General features: G+C 36.7%; 1 protein-coding gene across 3 annotated transcripts in view; it reads left to right on the top strand.

Annotated features, from left to right (window-relative positions):
• The window catches only part of SNX24 (sorting nexin 24), a 77826-nt gene that overhangs the window by 295 nt on the left and 56241 nt on the right, over positions 1–21290 (top strand). The window lies entirely within an intron of this gene.

The raw sequence follows: 21290 nt of genomic DNA, 5'->3' as shown, positions 1-21290 counted from the left end.
GGTACAGCTCGGGGGGCCGGGCATTTGCTCGCCTTCTCTCGGAGAAAGCGCGCGCAGGCAGCGGGCTCCTAAATAGAAGGGATTCGTGCGTCGGGCTGGCAGCCAGGTCGGCGACGAGAAGGCGAAAGGCTTTGAAGGGCTAAATTTATTTTGCAGGATCCAGTCGGGGTCGGTCCCTGGGTCCGGTGTTTAACTCTTGCTTTTGGGACTCGTGCTGGAGCCCACCGTCTTGGCAGAGTGTGCGCTCTGGATTATTTTGTGTGTGGTATTCAGATTGGTGCCCGGTTGTGTGTTTCGACACACACCGCACATACCAAAGAGCCCAAAGTGCACACACAAACACACACACATACGTCCCGACAGGAGTTCTTTGACGGTGCTCCAGCACCAGTTCTGAAGACAAAACCCGACCCAGATTGGGTCCTGCAACATTATCCTGGGACACATTATTCGACTTCATTCATAAAGATGTTTTGATTATAGTGTAAATCTAGTGAATGGTTGGCTTGCCATTTGAACCCATCCATCTATCTATCTAGAGCAGAGGTCTCCAAACCTGGGAACTTTAAAAATTGTGGACTTCAACTCAGCTATACTGGCTGGAGAATTCTGGGAGTTGAAGTCCACAAGTCTTAAAGTTCCCAAGTTTGGAGACCCCTGATCTACAGAATCTATCTGTCTATCTGTCCATCCATCCATCTATTTTTATATATTTGTCAAACAATTATAGGATGGTAATTTGTATCAATAAAACATTAGAAAAGTAATGATAAAAAGTAATGATAAAAGACAATAGAACAGTAAGACAGGGACGGTAGGCACAATGGTGCGCTTATGCACGCCCCTTCCAATCTATATCATTGCTACCTGAAGACCTGAGGATATTCTAAGTGTGCTGGATGGAAGATTTGGATCAGATTTTACTCTTGATTCAACATTTTCTGGTCTTGGGACAATTGATCTTGAAGCATGTGTGAAATGTTAGAGATAATATTATGCAACACAAAAGGCAGTGGGTACCAAAGCAGATACAAACTGCATTTATGGGGGAAAAAACTATTTGGAAAATATAGTTGGTCTAGAACAGTGATGGTGAACCTTCTTTTCCTTGGGTGCCAAAGAGCGTGGGCATGGGCAATTGTGCATGCGTGAATGCCCACACCAATAATTCAATGTCTCGGGAGAGCAAAAACAGCTTCCTCATTCCCCCAGATGGCCTGTTTCTCAACTTCTGGTGGGCCCAGTAGGGTCGTGTTTCGCCCTCCCCAGGCTCCAAAGGCTTCCCTGGAGCTGGGATAGGGTAAAAGCACACTCCCCCATCCCCTTAGAGGCTCTCTATAGCTTCTGTGCAAGTCAAAAATCAGCTGGCCAGCACATACATGCACGTTGGAGCTGAGCTAGAGCAACAGCTCATGTGCCAGCAGATATGGCTCTGCATGCCACCTGTGGCATCCATGCCATAGGTTCGCCATCACTGGTCTAGAAGAATGCTGATGGGTTTGTGATGGAACCATAATATACAACTCCACAGATTACTATGGCTCCTGCTCTAGTTCATTTTGCTTGACTTGGGACACAGTTCAAAGTTACAGTACAGATAATCCTTGATTTACAACAGTTCGTTTAAGTTCAAAGTTACAATGGCACTGAAAAAAGTAACATTACAATTTTTTAATGCTTAAAAACGTTGAAGCATTACCCTTGGTCACATGATCAAAAGGTGAACAGTTGATAATTTTGACTCACATTTCTGATGATTATAGTATCCCGGGGTCAAGTGATCAGTTTTGCAACCTTCTGACAACCAAAGTCAATGGGGAAGCCATCTTCACTTAACAACCATGTTACTAACTTAACAACCACATTGATTCACTTAACATCTATGGCAAGACAGGTCGTAAAATGGGGCAAAATTCACTTAGCAAATGTTTCACTTAGCAACAGAAATGTTAGGTTCAACTGTGGCCGTAAGTTGCGGACTATTTCTAGTTACCTTGAATGCTTCAGTTCTAGGATAGCTTGAGATCTTTTCATATTATGATCCTCAAATATGTATTTATTATAGTACAGTATTCTCTAACCTAAAATCTGATGAACAGTCTGTTCTCTTGGCAGAGGCATGACTGATGAAGACAATAGAAAGAGGTACTCAGTGGCTACATTTAAACTCTGGATCTCTGTGCCTCAGGAAGTCTCAGGAAGCCAAACCAGCTCTTTCTCCAGTAGTTTCACCAGTTGGTTAAAAACTTCCTATTTATATAACTACCAGATTTAGGCTAGAAAACCATAAGTGGCATTAAAAAAGCCAAAAGCCTTTTTGACTGCCATCTCTGGTCATAGACTTAGTAGTCATATTATTTAGTTAAATGTTTGTTTCTTACATAAGTGTAAATTTCATTTGATAATTTCCTCTGTACATGTCTGTTGTGGTTGGCTCTGGCCGAGCTCCTGCCCCAGGGAATGTGGAGGTGGATGCAGGGGAAACTTCAACATGTCACAGGCCTGTGTTATTGCCGACCGAGTCAGTTCAGAGTTTAGTTTCCTCGGAGGAAGAAGAAGGTGGGAGTGACTCGGCAGAGGAGGGCTTGGCACACAGCCCAGGCAGTCAATCTCCCTTATCTTCCATTGATTCAGATGAAGATGTTTTGGATCCACGCAAGCTCAGAATTATGCGTAGAAGAGACCAACTAAGGACATACTACAGGAGATAAGAGCGGCCACCTGTGTTTGGGTGGGGCTCCAGTAATTAGGGCTGCTGCTATAAATAGCAGCATGTGGGTTTGGCCATTGTGGAAGTGTATCTGATCGCAGTTCGTCAGGAATCCTGGATTGCTGGTTTCTGGACTTTGCTTGTTGATTTTTCACGGCTTTGAAAACAAAGCAGAGCAATGTGTGTGTGTGTGTGTGTGTGTGTGTGTCTCACTTGTTGGAAGAGCTGCTAGCTAAGTACTTAATGACTGCTTAAGGTTAATTGTACAGACTACCCAGTTGTTTTGGGATGAGTGCTCTTTGCAATACAAAAAGAGTGCTTAGTTTATTTTGACTTTTGGGATAAAGAACATTGTTTTGAATTTTCAGACGTGTGTGTGTGTGTGTGTGTCTGAAATTTGTACCCCTGAATTTTCAGGAGGCTCCTACCAGAGAGCCCGGCAGAACAATGTCTATTTTATACCCTAAGAAAATCTTACTGCACTTTTTTCCTACACATTTTAAATTTTGCACTAGTTTCAGTTGTTAGTTTTTGTGATAGAAGGATAGCACAAATTTTCATTAAAATATAATAAAACGAACTAGTCTTTTCTTTATTTCATGACATTAATATTTCTGGGAATGGTAGATCTGAATTCCCAAATAGAGGACTTGTGAGAACTATTGGCTGATTTCCTTGAGTAGAAACTAACTTCACAGAAAAATTAGTTACATATTTTCCAAATTTAAGTGTCAACTCTGTCATCATATTATTTTTACTAGTGGACTTATTTTTTATCCTACCTTTGTTTTTATAAATAATTCAAGGTGGGAAACATATCTACCAATAGTAGCTCTAGATTAGAACTTCTAGTACTCCTTGTAATTTCGACACAACTCTGTGATGTGAGTTGGGCTGATACAGAATTACTGGCCCAAGCCAACTGTCTGGCATGTCTAAGGCAGACCTGGAACTTATAGAGATCCCTGATTGCTAGCTAGCCTGGTGCCCTTTTAAATCTTCATCCATTTCATACTATTCTTTATCAGTCTATCATTGACTGATAATGAGATTTAAACCAAGATTAATATATAATTTGAGTGCATTACTTTCTACCATTTTTATTCAACAAAAATCTCACTAATTCTGGGCATTTTCAGTATCGTTACAGCAATATAACATTTAGAGAAATGGTTTTGGTGCCTTTTCATTTGTCAGTGGGATTCTATTCAGACTTTCTAAGGAAATTAAATATCTATTGTATGTGGAAAGATTGCTCAGTGATACATTTTCTTCAATTCATTGCTAGTCAACATTTAAACATTTTACTAACACTTTAAATTGATGAGTGGATCTCCAAACTATTGATTTCTCTGCTTAAAAATGCAACAGTTGTTCATAATTTGGTAGTGAATAACCTTTAAATGTAGACATTTTGTGAACATATCCTTGGGGAACAATTTAACTTTAAAATGACACCCATGAGCACTTGTTATCATTTAAGTATGATTCTTTTGCCAATGACAGAAGAGCAAATACTAGTTAGATTTCTAATGTTGATTCCAGTATGAGGAAACCACCTGAATAAATTAATTTGTGCTTGATTCATATTGATCAGAAACATTTATTGGTATGTTATAGGTCAAGGTGACATGTGTTTAAGTAGATCAAAGTGCAAAGGGCATATTTGACTGACAGGCTTAGAGTGTTCTTAATTAAGTCGCCCCTCCCCATCCTGCTAGCTTTTAATTGCCTTCATACAATGCTTTCTTAAAACACTTTTTAGAAAGATAAGTTTACCCATGCTTAGGCTGAGTCTTGCCACTTGTTTTGTCCCATAAAGTTAAGTTAATTAATTATATTTAATTATAAAGTAAGTGTAGCTCTTCACAGTTTAATGAAACATTATGTACAGATTAATAACAAAATATCTTTATTTAGAATGTTCCTTTTTCTTTTGGTGCACTCCTCTGCATTGTCAATATAGAAGTGATAATAGAAGTTACTTTCTTTCGCTTTTAATTTTGAAATACTGTACTTGATCTAGTTCATTAAGTTCTTCTGTGAATGACGCAATGCATAGAACAGATTATAAAAATACAGGTTTGATATTGGTAGAAAAAGATAGATCACAATATATTTTGAAAATATGTAGCTGTCTTTAAATAAAATGTACAATATTAAAACATTAATTGTTCCTGTTACGGTAACCCACCTCTGCCGTCAGGCATGGGGAAATTGATTCCCCTGGGCTGTTTCTGTTTTATGTATGGTTTGTCTGAGATGTATGACTGTTTTTTATATTAAGGGGTTTTTAATTGTTTTTAACTATTGGATTTGTATTGTTTTCTTGTTGTGAGCCACTCCGAGTCTTTGGAGAGGGGCGGCATACAAATCTAATAAATAAATAAGTGAGTGAGTGAGTGAGTGAGTGAGTGAGTGAGTAAACAAACAAACAAACAAACAAAGTATTATTTAAAAACACAGTTTAAAAGTCATGCAGACAAATATTCAAATGCTATAATAGGGCTTCAAACTCAAAAAAAATAAGATCCAATGTCTCCTCATCATTCAATTCATAATCTTAAAGTAAGGAGCTATATTGTGAAATAATCAATAAGATAGCTGTAAGTATATATTGATTAGGAAAATTGTTTTTATATCATGTAAACAAATTTCACTCCAGCTGACTTGGATTTTTCTTCCTTCTTGCATTCCAATGAATTTTGTTAGGTTCTGTGATTGAGAAATCCATTAAGATGAGTAGAATATACTTTTAATGGTGTTTAGGATCACAATATATCAATTTTAGTGCTTTAGTTATGTAACCTACATGTGCTTTACATAGTATCTAAGCATCCTCTAATACTGTTAGATGCTATTAGGTCTTGTAATTCTTGGTATCTATTTATACAGTATGTTTTACTATCCATCTGCATCATAATATATTCATGGACATTTCAAACAATGATCAATTGATTGATATTTCTTTTCCAGCACATTTTTTATAATACATTTATAGCAAATTTTCCAAATAGTAACAGTTATAAGTTTTTAGATTTAATACTTAGAAGCTTCATAACAGTAACAGTAATTATAACAGTGACATTGTAAGGGACCTTGGAGGCCATCTAGTCCAACCCCTTCTTTCGCAGGAGACCTACACTATTTCTGAAAAATGGCTGTCTGGTCTCTTCTTAAAAGCCTCCAATTATGGACCATGTTTGTTGTTCTTCTAGAACTCTTTCCAAAGCCTCCATATCTTTTAGGGAAAAACAAGCATTTATCATTTAAATAATAATTGTGAACCACACAAAAGCAGAGTCAGTACTTTTAGGGCAGGAAAAAGACCAGGATAGCTCAATCCTTGTAAAAATGCATAGCAATGGCATTAATGCTTCTTATATTACTCATAGTTCTGTAAGCTTCCTGTTTTTACCACTTATTTCTGAATAAAAATGTTTTTTTATTCTGCATATTGTCAGAGTAAGAACATGAACAGAGTTAGCAAGAAATGTGGTCTATTGCTAACAAATGAAGTCAACAGAATTAGTAATGTTCAATACAGTGGAGACATTATATGAATTACAGTATTTAAAGGAATTGGTGGACTAGTAAGGTCAATCAGTTTCTACATAAGAACATAGCTTCTATGAATATCTCAGGGACCGCCTTCTGCTGCACGAATCCCAGCGACCAGTTGGGTCCCACAGAGTGGGTCTTCTCCGGGTCCCATCAACCAAACAATGTCGCTTGGCGGGACCCAGAGGAAGAGCCTTCTCTGTGGCGGCCCCGACCCTCTGCAACCAACTCCCCCCAGAGATTAGAATTTCCCCCACCCTCCGTTCCTTTCGTAAGCTGCTTAAAACCCACCTCTGCCACCAGGCATGGGGGAACTAAGATACACTTTCCCCCTAGGCCTTCACATGGTATGTTTGTATGTATGATTGGTTTTTATATAATGGGTTTTTAACTGTTTTTTTAGTATTGGATTTTGTTGTACTGTTTTACTGCTGTTGTTAGCCGCCCCGAGTCTGCGGAGAGGGGCGGCATACAAATCCAATAAATAATAATAATAATAATAATTATTATAATTATAATTATAATAATAATTATAATAATAATAATAATAATTTATATTACCATTTATTCTTTTTATATGAAATGAAAGTTTTGTCCAAATCTGAACTAGAAAGCTGTGAAAAATCTTCATAATGGGTCAGAAAATGTTTATTTGGTAGACTTCATTTGAGCCAATAATGACTAAACTGATTCTTTTGGTGCCACTGAGATAATATAAGATAGCAAAGAATTAGAATTCATTATTGGCCAAGTATGATTACACATCCAGGCAATTTTTCTCTGGTGCATAAGCTCTCAGTGTACATACAACAAGGGTGATAGAATCATTATTATAACATAATTATTGTAAAAAGATATACATAATGAAATATTAAATCAACACTTAGTGATAGCCATGGATAGTCATGTGTGATGACATTGTCCTTGTGTGTATCTGTTCTGGTGTGCAGTGCCCCATAGTGTTGTTTTGAGGGTAGAAACTGAAACAGTTTATGTTCAGGATGTGAGGGGCTCTTTCTGATTCATGCAGTTCCTCAATGAGAGACATAATTGGTTGGTTCAACTAGCATCACTTAAGAGCTCTCTATCCAAAGTATTTTCAAACTCAAGTGACTCAAGTCCTCAACTTATTGTCCGTCATTTAATGACCATTTGAAGTTATGACTAACAGTCTCACACTATAGTGGTCATACATATATCCTCCACTATCGCGGAGTTCACATTGCATTTTGGGTACTTGGAAACCAACTCATCTTTATGGCCATTTGCAGGATTCTGCAATTACAGGACTATGATTTGTGACACATTTTGTCACTTTCCAGGTGATGTAATGCTTTGATGTAGGACTGCAACACCTTATGACTACAGTAATTCCAGGCTCAGTTATAGTCATAAGTCGAGGATTGCCTGTGTATTGGGAAAATAAACTTTCTACATTTTAAAAGTTGCAAGCTGCAGAAGTGTTAATGAACCTCAGGCTCCTATCTCATTCCATCTGCCTCAGTTGCTACAGTGAAGCTAAAATTATTTTTAGTACTATACAACTGTGAATTCAAAGTATTATTGAGTGAACATTAAAGCAAATAATTTAGCAACTTGCTTTAGCTTTAACTTTTGCTTTTGGTGTGTTTAAAGAGAAAGTAAAAATTATCCTGAAGATTTCATTTTTTTAGTTACAAGGACAAGCAGAAGATTTTTCTAATCCTGGAAAAGCATCAGCTTGATTCAGCAGCAGCAGAATATTTAATTGAAAACATTAGGCTGGAATTTCATCTATAAAAAATTCATGTTGAAGCTATACAAACATTCTGTTAGAAGCACTAATGTGTTTAACATATTTATGGTAGCTAATTCAAAAACATTAGATGAGCTGACTATTTGTTTTCCTGGAAAAGATGCTCTGCGTTATTTCATGCAATTCGATTTAGATTCTGCCTGAATTCAAGCTAATTATAAATGGTGAAAATTTTGTACACATTGGTGGCATAAACTTTTGTAGAAACTCCTCCCCTTTAAAGATAATTTCATTAGAACATCCTTAACTATCTGTACTTTCTACCAGAAGGTCTTAGAAATATTTAATGTATATAAATGATCACACTCTTATACTGGCAATTGTAGTGCTAAATGAACACATTTGTTTTTCATAGGTTTTCGTTTCAGGGTGCTAATTCTGTTAATAATGATTTATATTAGCTAGTCTCTGTAACAAATGAAGTAGATTAACTTTTTCATGTTACTTGGTTGGGTGGGTGGTGGTGCAAGTTTTATTTTTATACAGTGTTTTTCTGCTGACTTAATAAATGAAACAAAAATTTTGTAAAACAGAATAATTCCAAATCTTAGTGCTTCTGTATATAAATAAATTTCAGTGGAAACTGAAACTTGAGTCCTGAAGACAGATAAAAACGATGTATAAATGATTTATATAGCTTATTTTTCCATGATATAGTAATGTACAGTTGCTTTCAAAACTATTTGCAAAACATAAAAAATATTTCAGGGCACACTATTTGTTCAATTCTTTGGAATTTGACTTCAAAACTAAGGTGTGATTAATCATGCAATCTAAATACCACACTTATCTTTTAAACCGACCCAACAGAGATAATGGTCATGTATGAATGGTCAGGAATTGTTGGCTTACAAGCAAAATAAACTCATCATTGTTCTACATTCATTCAGGTAATTACTCATAAGGCAATAGTGAAGTAGTTCTATTTACAGAAGTGGGGAAAGGATCCAGGTATGGGTACACAATAGACTTCTCATATTGTGTACCCTTGCATATCAGTACGTACATTTTCCTTATAGGAATAAAGACTTATATTTTATAATACAGTGATCCCTCTATTATCGCGAGGGTTCCGTTCCAAGACCCCTCGCGATAATCGATTTTTTGCGATGTAGGGTTGCGGAAGTAAAAACACCATCTGCGCATGCGCGCCCTTTTTTTCTATGGCCGCGCATGTGTAGATGGTGGAGTTTGCGTTCCCCGCCGCCCACGCAAAGGGGAAACCCGATTCGGCTCCTCGCTGCTGCTGCGCTACCGAGCAGATCAGCTGCTGGGCAGCCGAAGGAACCTTCCCTGGGTCTTCCCGGCTGCCCACGCAAAGGGGAAACCCTGGCTCCTCGCTGATGCCCGCCGCTCGCCCGCCCGCCAGCAAGAGGGGGAAGACCCAGGGAAGGTTCCTTCGGCCGCCCAGCAGCTGATCTGCTCGGCGCAGCAGCAGCGAGCAGACGAAGATCGGGGTTTCCCAGCCGCCCACGCAAAGGGGAAACCCCGGCTCCTCGCTGATGCCCCCGCTAGCCCGCCCGCCGCCCGCCAGCAAGAGGGGGAGAGATAGAGAAAGAGAGAGAAGGAAAGAAAGAGATGAGAGAGGGAGGAAGAGAGTGTGAGAGAGGAAGAAGCAAGATAGAGAAAGAGAGAGAGAGAGAAAGAAAGATGAGAAAGGAAGGAAGAGAGTGACGTCATCGGTGGAAAAATCGCGATGTAGCGTTTCGCGAAGATCGAGATCGCGAAACTCGAGGGATCACTGTATACTGAATCTTTCAAAATATTGGTTTAGTTTTAAAATATTAAAAGAAGGATCTTTTTTTTATAGACTGAATGCATTGTAAGTAAAGTTGGCCTATTTAGTTGGACCCCCCCAAAATTATCAGTGAACGTAGAATAGAATGAGAAATATTTTACATAAAATGTATCATCAAATCTTAGAGTTGATTAAAACAGTTAATTTGCTTACCAGTTGGTTGTAAGCAAAAGAACAAACCAACTTTTCATTATCTTATCTTTTGGTAAGCATTGGTATGCATTGGTATTACAGTTCCCATAATTCTGAGAGTTGTAATCTTAACATAACGTACTAGGAGTAAATCAGAAATAGATTATAAAGCAAAAATAGCGGGAAAATAGAGTTTCTGTTTGGAAACGTGAAAAATAAGATTATTGAGTTTGCTTTGACTTTTTGTTACTCTGAACTGCAGGAATTATCAGAAAATTACTTTAAACTCTGTGTTAATAATTTCAGTATGGTATATCTTGCCTTTAGAGATCACCTTTAGTTCCTAGAAATGTTTCACAGTGTTCAGTAGATAGATTTACTGGTTTCCTAAGAAAAACTGACAGCAAGATTCTCAACTTTTTTGAATTACTTGTAATCTGAATTGTCTAAACTGGCTGGTTTAAAAAGGGAATTCTACTAAAACAATCTCCCGATAGCTTTATCTGTTGGGGGTTGTGAACTCAATGCCCTGTTTCTAAAATCTTCCTTCCCCCCTCCCCCCCAGTTTACTAGATAGCTCAATAACCCTTTTAAGTGAAGAGCTCATGAACCCACTTCCATGAATATTTCTAGTCTCAGCTCTTCTTCCCAGGTCACCAGTTACTTGTGCTTATAGAAGTAAAAAATAGATCCGATAAAAATGGCTAGTCTCTTGGCCTTTGTTTTATTTATCATATTAGAAAAGAACAATGTTTTGCTATCCTGTGGTCAAAATAAGAGGCGACCTTGCTTGTTCACAAGTGTTCAAAGTCTAGAGATAAGAAGGACAAAATAATAGGGTACAATGGAAAGAGTGCAGTGTAATTATTTGTGGCTTGTCAAGGGACGCCCTTTCAAGCCCCAAGTGATTCAAATCTGGGAACTCTGCACAATTCACTAAGCTAAGCCTGGCCAGCATCTCAGAAATCTCACCCCATTTCTTCGACAGTGCTGAAATTGCATCAGTTTGTCATGCACTGAGCATGCCAACTCTATACAATATCATTTGCTTGCAAATCGGGCTGGCCCCAAAGCTCTGATACACATTCCTTGGTATCTGACTCTTGGCCTGTGATTTGTCATGTCTCTAGTACTATCAGTTTGAGGTAATTTTAATAGGTTCTGATGGTTTGCTTCTGGGAGTAAAGAATGTATATAGCTTGCTTTACTTTGTGTCTCTTACTATGTTGTGTAACAAAGGCCTCGTCTTAGTGGTACTTATTTAAATAATTGTGAAGGAAATGAAACCATTGTGTGTGTACTTTTGCTAAAAGCTTGCATTGACAAATGCAATGTCAGCTGTGACGAATCTTGAGGAAATTTCAAGACTTCCTTTATTCCCATTTCTAAATTCAGCATTTCTTTTAAATAGTTTTGTCATTTTCTGCTGTAATGTAATAATGAACATGAGATAGTAGTTCCTACTTATTAAAAAGGAGGAAAGCTTGTTAGAATCACATGAGTTTAGTTACATTTCATTTTTTTTCTGATTAACTGTCTACATTGTGATCTTTAAGCTTCATTATTTTCTTAAATACAGTTATATAAAAGAAGTTCCATAAACCTCAATGTAAATTGTCTCTTAAAATGTGTAGAATTCTGCTATTAATAGATCAAAAGGTTTTCAGACATTTTGAGCAAAATACATATTTAATAGCTTATTACAGATATTATCCCAGTGTCATTTAAATATCTTTCAAAACAAATATTCATCTTATGTAATAAGTAATTTAATAGTTGGTAAATAGATGTTACTGTCTAGAAAAATGAGTGTGTGTGGCTACTTTAGCAAAATAATTCAGTTATGTTATGAGATAAATGCCATATTTTACTCTGCTTTTGACACCATAAAATGAGATTGTTTTACTATTGACATCTCTGATCTTTGCATCATTTTTAACTGACTCCCTTAATTGATTACTTCTGTGATATTAGAGCCTGTAGCATAGCTCTCTAAAATTCTGCTGACATTAATCGATTACCATAAAGGTGTTAATGTTTGCTCTTTCATCTAAGAAACATTCAAAATTATAGATAAAAGCTGTCAGAGCAGAAAACTCATCATATTTTGAATTACTGTACTGTTGATTTCTCAAGAAGTATTTTAGGGATGTGTTAATGAGTTTTTGGGGAAGCAACTAATCATTAAATATTGAACTGGTGTGGATTTTAATATTTTAATTGCAGTTTTATTTTATTTTATTTTTTAAAAAACTATCTTTTAATATTTAATCACTATGGAGTTTGCACAAAAAGATTACTGAATTTCTTTTTACTGGACTTTGGAGCTATTTGCTTTGGAGTATCTTTTCTTTAATACAAACATGTACCCTGGCAAATTCAGAGTAGCATAGACTTTACTATATACAGTACAAGAAAATGTTGCAGTCAGACATAATTTAGGGATTTTTTTTAATTTTTAAGACTTTGCATGGGGAATGCAAGAAATATATTGAATTTTTAAGAATTAAAGGGATAATTCAGCATCCAAAATAACCTTGCCCCATTATTCCTGAACATATTCCTGTATCTACAGGATTCTTGGGATTGGAAAAGGCTCCATGTTGTATTTGGCTGTCATGTAGCAGTTAAAAGATGAGATTTCTATTAGAATTTTTAAAAATGCACAGTTAATTCAGCATCACATACCGGCATCTGATTTGCTTTTAGAAATTCAAACCCATATAGTTTTAAGAGCTCAGCCAATAATTGACAACACAATATATTTTAAAACAATGTTGCCATTTATTACCTAGAAAGATTATTTCTATTCTAAATATGTAAGTCTATTCCTCTGTATGGTTCCATAAGTCTCTGCTCTTTTGAAAGTAATTAACAAGATCAACTGTGTGGAAACTTATACAATTTATGCTTTCAGGAGTGGCTTAACTTCATATCCATTTTGTGATATATCCCAGTTGGTATTAGGTAGACAGAATATTCCTAACTACGTGTGTTGGGAGGGTACTTTTATGTTAATGTATAATTTCTTATTAAATGTTAATCAAGACTGAATCATAAAAATCAGTGCCAACAAAAATGCTAATGAATATACAAATATATTTAAGAAAAACATTTCATCTAAATGTAATGTGTTTGTTTGAAATTCCCCAAGAACCTATGTCTTTTATACATGTTAATTTCTTGGGAAATATTATTTTTAAAGAATGATTTATTAGTCATTTTATATTTTGTTACAGTTATTTGACTGGTGATCCTGCAATGCAATGAAAAATTAATTCTACAATTTTGTATAATTTATGTTCCAACTATTATTTTGAATCCTAATTCAAAGTTATGCAATTAAGAGTGAAAGAACTGGGTAATTACTGTCAACTTCATTATGAACTGCAAAAGCTCACATTTCCACTTATCAATTCCCTTCTCCCCCTCTCCCCAAAAGCTTAATAAATGTACTTTAAGATTGACCTGGTTAATTAGTTTTACACTACAGTGAATCAATTATCAGGTGGGGTTGTCATTGCTTTTATTTGGATATCCAATGTGTATAACAGTAGGGGTCACTCTATGCATTTGATATGAGATGTCATTTTAAAATTAACTTTAAAGACTTGCATGGCCAGGAAGAAGACTTGTTTAAAAAAAAATAAAGAAAAACCAAAGAAAACTTATTATCCCAAATTAGTTTTAATAAATAAGATAACGATGCCCACATTGTATCAAAATGAATGGTTTTTTTCCTGTATGACCTCGTTGATATCCAACGCAACTGTCTGACTCATCCACAACAACTTTCTTACCAAAAAGGAAATTTTTTAAAAAATAAGTTGGCACTGATAATTTTAGCTATGAAGGATATGCAAAAAGTTACTAGAAAGAAGATGCAACATTCACAAATAATGGGAAAGTAAGAAAGTTGTACAACAGATTAAAAAATTAACTATGGCTTAATCAAAGGCCAAATATTTTGAATTTTAATGTAATGTTTTGGTGTTAGTAATTCTCACTCTGAAAATTTAGTTGTTTTATATTATTATTATTATTATTATTATTATTATTATTATTATTATTATTATTTATGCCATTCTTAGCTTCCCAATAAGTGGAAGATTTTTTGATAGGAATATAATTATAACTGTTATATGTCCAACAAAATATTCTCATTTTGCAAATGATTTAGATATTAGTTAACAAGTATCTTTTAACATTAACAAATATAGTGGTACCTCTACTTAAGAGCTTAATTCGTTTCCTGACCAGGTTCTTAAGTAGAAAAGTTTGTAAGTAGAAACAATTTTTCCCATAGGAATCAATGTAAAAGCAAATAATGTGTGCAAACACATTAGGAAAGAAATACAAGTTTGGAATTTGGGTGGGAGGAGGAGGAAGAAGAAGAGGAGGAGGACAGTCGCTGCCCAGAGTGAAGGGAGCGTTTCTTTTCTCTGGGCGCTGGCAGAGATTTATTCCCTCTCCAAGCGCCCAAAGAAAGGAAAATGCTTCATTCGCTCTGGACTGCCAAAGCCTCCTTAAGTGCCACCGAAAGGCTCCTCTGGCAGCCCAGAAAAGCCTGAGATGGCCAGGATTAAAGGGGGAATGGCAGGAAACTGTCCGGGCCTTCGTGCTGCTCTCAAATTTCCTGGGAAATTTTTCCAGGCTCAGGTTCTTAATTAGAAAATGGTTCTTAAGAAGAGGCAAAAAAATCTTGAACACCTGGTTCTTATCTAGAAAAGTTCTTAAGTAGAGGCGTTCTTACACAGAGGTACCACTGTACCTTATATTATTGATTATTTTCTTGACTGTGCTTGGTATCTGCATTTATTCTAGATATTCAATAGTTTAACTTTTTGACAGTACAGTACTTTAGATTTTTGACAAGAACATAATTGTAACTTTTTTATATGTAACAAATTATTCACATTTTGCAAGTGATGTAGACATTAGTTAATAAGTAACTTTTGACATTAGTTTACAAATTTCTTATACTATATTTTTCAGTATCTTTTTGACACTGTGCTTGGTATCTGCACTTATTCTAGATCTCCAGTACTCTAGCTGAATCTCAGTTTTCCCCCTCCCCTTTCCCTCAGGGCCTTCCAGTTTCTTTTGTTATAGTCTTTTGAAAAATTTAAATCTTCCCTTTTCTTGACATGGTTGCATTAATCTCCCTGACAGTGTGCTAAAGAACGAAAACAGGTCCAAAATCTCCATATTTTGATTCGTGCTGAATTACATACTGTAGTATTAAAGCAAATAGTGCATAAAATGGATTCATGTATATATATTTTTTATATATATTAGAACAAAAAAAGGCATGCTAATCAGTCTAGAGCTCTACAGTCTGCTGTTCTGTTCCTTCTAAAAGCCAATTAATTCTGGTTAAATCAGCAGAGATCCAGATTCAAATGTTTTCTTAACCACTGAAATCATTAGGCCTAATCATTCTCTCAAGCCAAACTAGTTTTTCTAATTGTTTCTTGTTTTCACACCGAATTTGCAAATAAGAAGTAGGATACAATCATTCCTCAGCAGAGGGCAGCACTTAGCTGAACTTGGCCAATCTTAGTATTTAAACAGAATTAGTTGTGGTTAGTCCTTAGGTGGTAGACCAACTGGAAATGCCACAGTTCTTGACTAAACGGGGGAGTTACAAATGTACTTGGAGAAAAGAAGCTCCTTTGTAACACTGCCAAGAAGTTGGAGAATCATATTGGAAGTTGAGCTTGAGTTAAAAGCATCTACTTTATCCTTGTATTCAAAGGGAAGAATTACTCCTGCTAGCTTTTTCTTCTTTTCATTGATTTAGTCTCTTTACAAAGCAATCCATGTTTAGTGGATTTCACTACATCTCATGGCATCAAGGATGGGAAATCATTGGGGTGAAATACTCCCAGTTTGGGTATGCCTGCTGGTGGTTGGAGAACTGGTAGCAACAGCAGCACAAGGCATCCCCCACCTACTTGGATGCCACCATTTGGATTCTTTTACCTTCTGCACGTATGCACAATGCTTTGCATATGCGCAGATGGTAAAATAACCCAAATGGCGGTGTCCTGGCACATGGGCGAAGCCTTGCACTGCCGTCGCTACCAGCTCTCCATCCACTGGCAGGCACGCCCAACCAGGAACATTTCAGTTTAATGTTTCCAAATGTAAAATAATGCACTTGGGGAAAAGGAATCCTCAATCTGAGTATTGCATTGGCAGTTCTGTGTTAGCAAAAACTTCAGAAGAGAAGGATTTAGGGGTAGTGATTTCTGACAGTCTCAAAATGGGTGAGCAGTGTGGTCGGGCGGTAGGAAAGGCAAGTAGGATGCTTGGCTGCATAGCTAGAGGTATAACAAGCAGGAAGAGGGAGATTGTGATCCCCTTATATAGAGCGCTGGTGAGACCACATTTGGAGTACTGTGTTCAGTTCTGGAGACCTCACCTACAAAAAGATATTGACAAAATTGAACGGGTCCAAAGCCGGGCTACAAGAATGGTGGAAGGTCTTAAGCATAAAACGTATCAGGAAAGACTTAATGAACTCAATCTGTATAGTCTGGAAGACAGAAGGAAAAGGGGGGACATGATCGAAACATTTAAATATGTTAAAGGGTTAAATAGGGTTCAGGAGGGAAGTGTTTTTAATAGGAAAGTGAACACAAGAACAAGGGGACACAATCTGAAGTTAGTTGGGGGAAAGATCAAAGGCAACATGAGAAAATATTATTTTACTGAAAGAGTAGTAGATCCTTGGAACAAACTTCCAGAAGACGTGGTTGGTAAATCCACAGTAACCGAATTTAAACATGCCTGGGATAAACATATATCCATTGTAAGATAAAATACAGGAAATAGTATAAGGGCAGACTAGATGGACCATGAGGTCTTTTTCTGCCGTCAGTTTTCTATGTTTCTATGTTTCTATCCCTGGAAATCATTGCTAATTTTTTTTGTATTGTTCATTGTTGGACTTATTACATTTTCATTCAAATAAATGGCTTCTTATTTAAGATAATGGCAACCACAGTTTGGCCCCATCCTTTTGCTAAAATTAACACTCGTGAAATTGAAGGTAGATCTTTTGTCACTTTTGGTGAAACTCACACTTGAAGACATTTATGTTTAAATACAAATACGCTCATTCTCCTTAATCTATATGATCAAGCCTTACTGATTAGCTTACTTCAAACATTAAAGTACCTTAAGATTGCTAGAAAAGATATGCAAACGTTTTTCTTCATAAAACCCAGAGTGCATTGAGCAATAGAAACAATTCCCAAATATTATGTATTCTGAATTTAACAGGGAGTACTTCTGCAATGTTCAGAAAATATTCCTTAGATTAAGGTTATTATGCAGATAAATATATTATGCAGATAAATATAATTAAACAAGGCTGAAAAAAAATGTTTTATTTTAGGAGAAAGATGAAAATTGCAATACATTACCTTCTAAGTTTTCTATCTGTTGTGTTCAAATATGTTCCTTCTTTCCTGGAATTCTTAAAAAAATAAATAAATGTGTAACTTCAAAAGATCAATCCCAGTTCAGAGCAGTGATTGATAATTCCACCCAACAATGCTATCAAAAACATGACAGATCTCTAGAGCAGTGCTGCATTTTTAGAAGAGTTAAATTTTCGATTGTTTATTGAATGGGTAAATGTACAAACCTGGAGGCAATGTTTTGAAAAAATAATAAAGAAGAAATTAAGGGCCAGCTTGAAATGTGGTAGGAGGGCAAAATCAAATAACTGTAGTTAATAATGCCTATCATTTAATTAGAGAATTAATTACCGGGTATAGGCAAGTGGAAGCAGACTTCAATTCCACTTTAATAACTCACTGTGAGCAGTTTTTTCCATTATAGCATAGTTAGAATGGTGATTTTATTTCCATTTAGACAATGGCCTTTGAAATGTGCAGTTTCTTTTTTTTAAAAAAAACACATCAATTTTATATGCTCTAAAACTGAAATAACTAATTTTCAAAACATTAGATGCTCACCTCTTTTTTCCATCAATTGGTGTATTGGCAAAAACTTTAGAACCTACTCAAAATAATTCTCAGCAATTTTCCCCATTCTCTTAGCTTTTGTAAACATTTTGTTCTGAGATGGTACAAAATAGAGTCTAAGCCACAGCAATTCTAGATGAGAGTCTTTTTTTTCCCTTTGTGGCAGAAGAGGAGGAAGAAAAACACGTCCTTTGAGCGCTGTTTCATCCAGCATTGTGGCAGTGGTGCAGTTGCAGTGCATTTTCTCTCTCAGCATCCTTATTTCTCCACTCCCTCGTAGCTTAGGTGTTGAGCACCTTAACCAGGGCATCCTGGAGGCTTTCAAAATGTCTGCTGGACACATATCATCTTGATAACATGGGAGACTCTTGGCATGTGTTTAAAATGCCCCATCCTAGCTGTAACGCCAAACCTTGGAGGAGGGGAGTTAACAATTCTCATGTTGGGGGAATGTAGCATATATAGAGCCGAGTCTTCTACTGAAGTTACAACTTGTCCTCCTCGAACTAGTAAGGAGAGCAATGTACAGCCTCCACAGCAGTCATTTTGCAGTGGGAAGGAGAGCTAGGCAAAGCAACTCTGCATCAAAAGAAGATGCATGAAAAGCCCCCTCTTCCCTGGTGTCTTTTCCCACTTCACCTGCCTCGTATGACAAGGAAAACTGAGTTGGGACAGAAAAGGAAAGTATACTCCACTTTTTAGCCTTTCCTGGGCTTTCAGTATAGACCAAGAGTCTCCAACTTCGGCAACGTTAAGCCTGGTGGACTTCAACTCCCAGAATTTCCCAGCCAGCAAAGCTGGCTTTGGAATTCTGGGAGTTAAAGTCCACCAGGCTTAAAATTGCCAAGGTTGGAGACCCCTGATATAGACTGAAGTCAAGAAACACTTGTTGTTGTTGTTGTTGTTATTATTATTATTATTATTATTATTATTATTATTATTTATTGGATTTATGTGCCGCCCCTCTCCGAAGACTCGGGGCGGCTAACAGCAATCATAAAACAGCGTACAATAATAATACAATACTAAAATATGATTAAAAACCCATTAATATAAAAAACCAAACATACATACAGACATACCATGCATAAAATTGTAAAGGCCTAGGGGGAAAGGGAATCTCAATTCCCCCATGCCTGTCGGCAGAGGTGGGTTTTAAGTAGCTTACGAAAGGCAAGGAGGGTGGGGGCAATTCTAATCTCTGGGGAGAGTTGGTTCCAGAGGGCCGTGGCCGCCACAGAGAAGGCTCTTCCCCTGGGTCCCGCCAAGCAGCATTGTGTAGTTGACGGGACCCGGAGAAGACCCACTCTGTGGGACCTAACTGGTCGCTGGGATTCGTGCAGCAGATGGCGGTCCCTGAGATAGATTGTCTAGGCACCTACACATGATAAGAATATTTTAGTGCTGCTGTCAGCTGTTCATTGGTTTATTTATTTATTTATTTATTTATTTATTACTTAGATTTGTATGCCGCCCCTCTCCGAAGACTCCCCCTGGTTGGGGATAAAATGAACACACATGAGAAAATGTTTCCAAAATACATTTGTGCCATAGTTCTCAAAAACTCCATATTCTGTCTCATTAGCTTTTTGCTACAGTAGCAACAGATGGGAATGTTGTACCATGCCAATGTGTTAAGGCATTTTTCTCTGACATACAGATTTGGAGATCGACTGGCCTTTTCCAAATATAAAACTCCACAAAACTAACTCTTCTATTAAGTAACTTATAATAATTACATTTTTGTGGATGGGTGTAGTAGTAAACATGGTATTATTTGCGCTCATTTGGAAACTCCACAAAACTAACTTTTCTATTAAGTAACTAGTAATAGGGCATTTTTGTTTGATGGGTGTAATAGTAAGCATGATAGTATTATTTTCACTCATTTGGATCTCAGAAAAACTTGGTTTTTCCAGTTACTGATTTTATTCCCCCAAGAAATAATAGTAGTGCTACCGGCATGCTTAGAGCAGTGTCTCAGTTATTTGCCCAGTTCACATATTCCTGTCAAAAATACTCAGTTTCTGCTCTTCTGAAACCTGAGATATTACCTTGTAAATCTTGAAATGTATTGTATTTTTCTCAGCCAAAGCAATAAATATTTATATTTTTATTGCTGATTAATAATTAACCAGGAATAGTCTTAAATACAAGACAGACATTTGGATTACCTTTCATTAATGCTTATTTAGAGGGGAGGAAATGAATTTAAAATTACTCTATTTTTCGGAGTATAAGACATTTCCCACCCTAAAAGAAGCACAAAAATTTAGGCATGTCTTATACTCCAAAATGTAGCTTTTACTAAGCTTTTTTTCACCCTTAATAGGTGCTCACAAGTGAAGAGATCTTCGCTGCTTTGCAAACTAAGCATCTTCCCTTTGCCTGCTTTTTCCACAGTTTTCTCTCTGACAATCATCTGGGCTTCTGGGCTTTAGAAGCCTTCTTTCAGCCCTAACGCCAGTGAAATGATGATCTTCCATGCTTTGCTAGCAAGCAATCTTCCCTTTGCCTCCTTTTCTTATTGTTTCTCTCTCTGAAGAGAGAGAGAATTAAAAGTGTTTTAGAAACTGTTTTTTTATCCCCAACCAGGGCATAAAAAGCAAGCACCTGTGCTTAAAACCAGCAAACTAATGTGATGAAGCTGACTAGGATTAAGGACTAGCCAGATGAATACCTGTTAGGGAGATTATTTTTTCCCCAATTTCCTCCCCCAAAACAAGGTGTGTCTTATACACTGGTGTGTCTTACACTCTGAAAAATACAGTACAGTAGTTGGATCCTAGAAAATGCAACATGTCAATGGGAGATTTTCTTTACAATTGGAAAAAGGCAACATATGAAGAGACAGGTGGACTGGAAGAAAAAAAATGCCCATTTTACATCTGCAGCATCCAACTCCTCTTGTATACTTTTCCAGGGGGCATCCCTGCAAAATAGAGGTGGAACTGCTTATCTGTTTCAAACCGTAAAATCTGTCCAAAATAAATTATTGTTAAGACTTCATCCAAAACAAAAAAACTGCTTTCTGCTTAAAAAGAATTGACAAAACCTGAACCCTGACAACTGCAAATTAAAACCGTTGTACACAAAAACTGCACTGTATGTATGTAACTTTTTAAAATAATCAAAATGCATAACGCTCCTTGCTATCTGTAGAAAGGCATTTTAGGGGATACAGTTAATAAGCATTTCTATGTTGTCAGTTATTGAAACTATTATTTGTGCCTAATTCCACGGAGAGGGGTGGCATACAAATCCAATTAATTAATTAATTAATTAATTGATTGA

The sequence above is a fragment of the Erythrolamprus reginae genome, chromosome 2 (genome assembly GCF_031021105.1).
Source record: "Erythrolamprus reginae isolate rEryReg1 chromosome 2, rEryReg1.hap1, whole genome shotgun sequence".
NCBI lineage: Eukaryota > Metazoa > Chordata > Lepidosauria > Squamata > Dipsadidae > Erythrolamprus > Erythrolamprus reginae.
The sequence above is the reverse complement of the archived record's forward strand: the minus strand, read 5'-3'. Positions and strand labels throughout refer to the sequence as shown.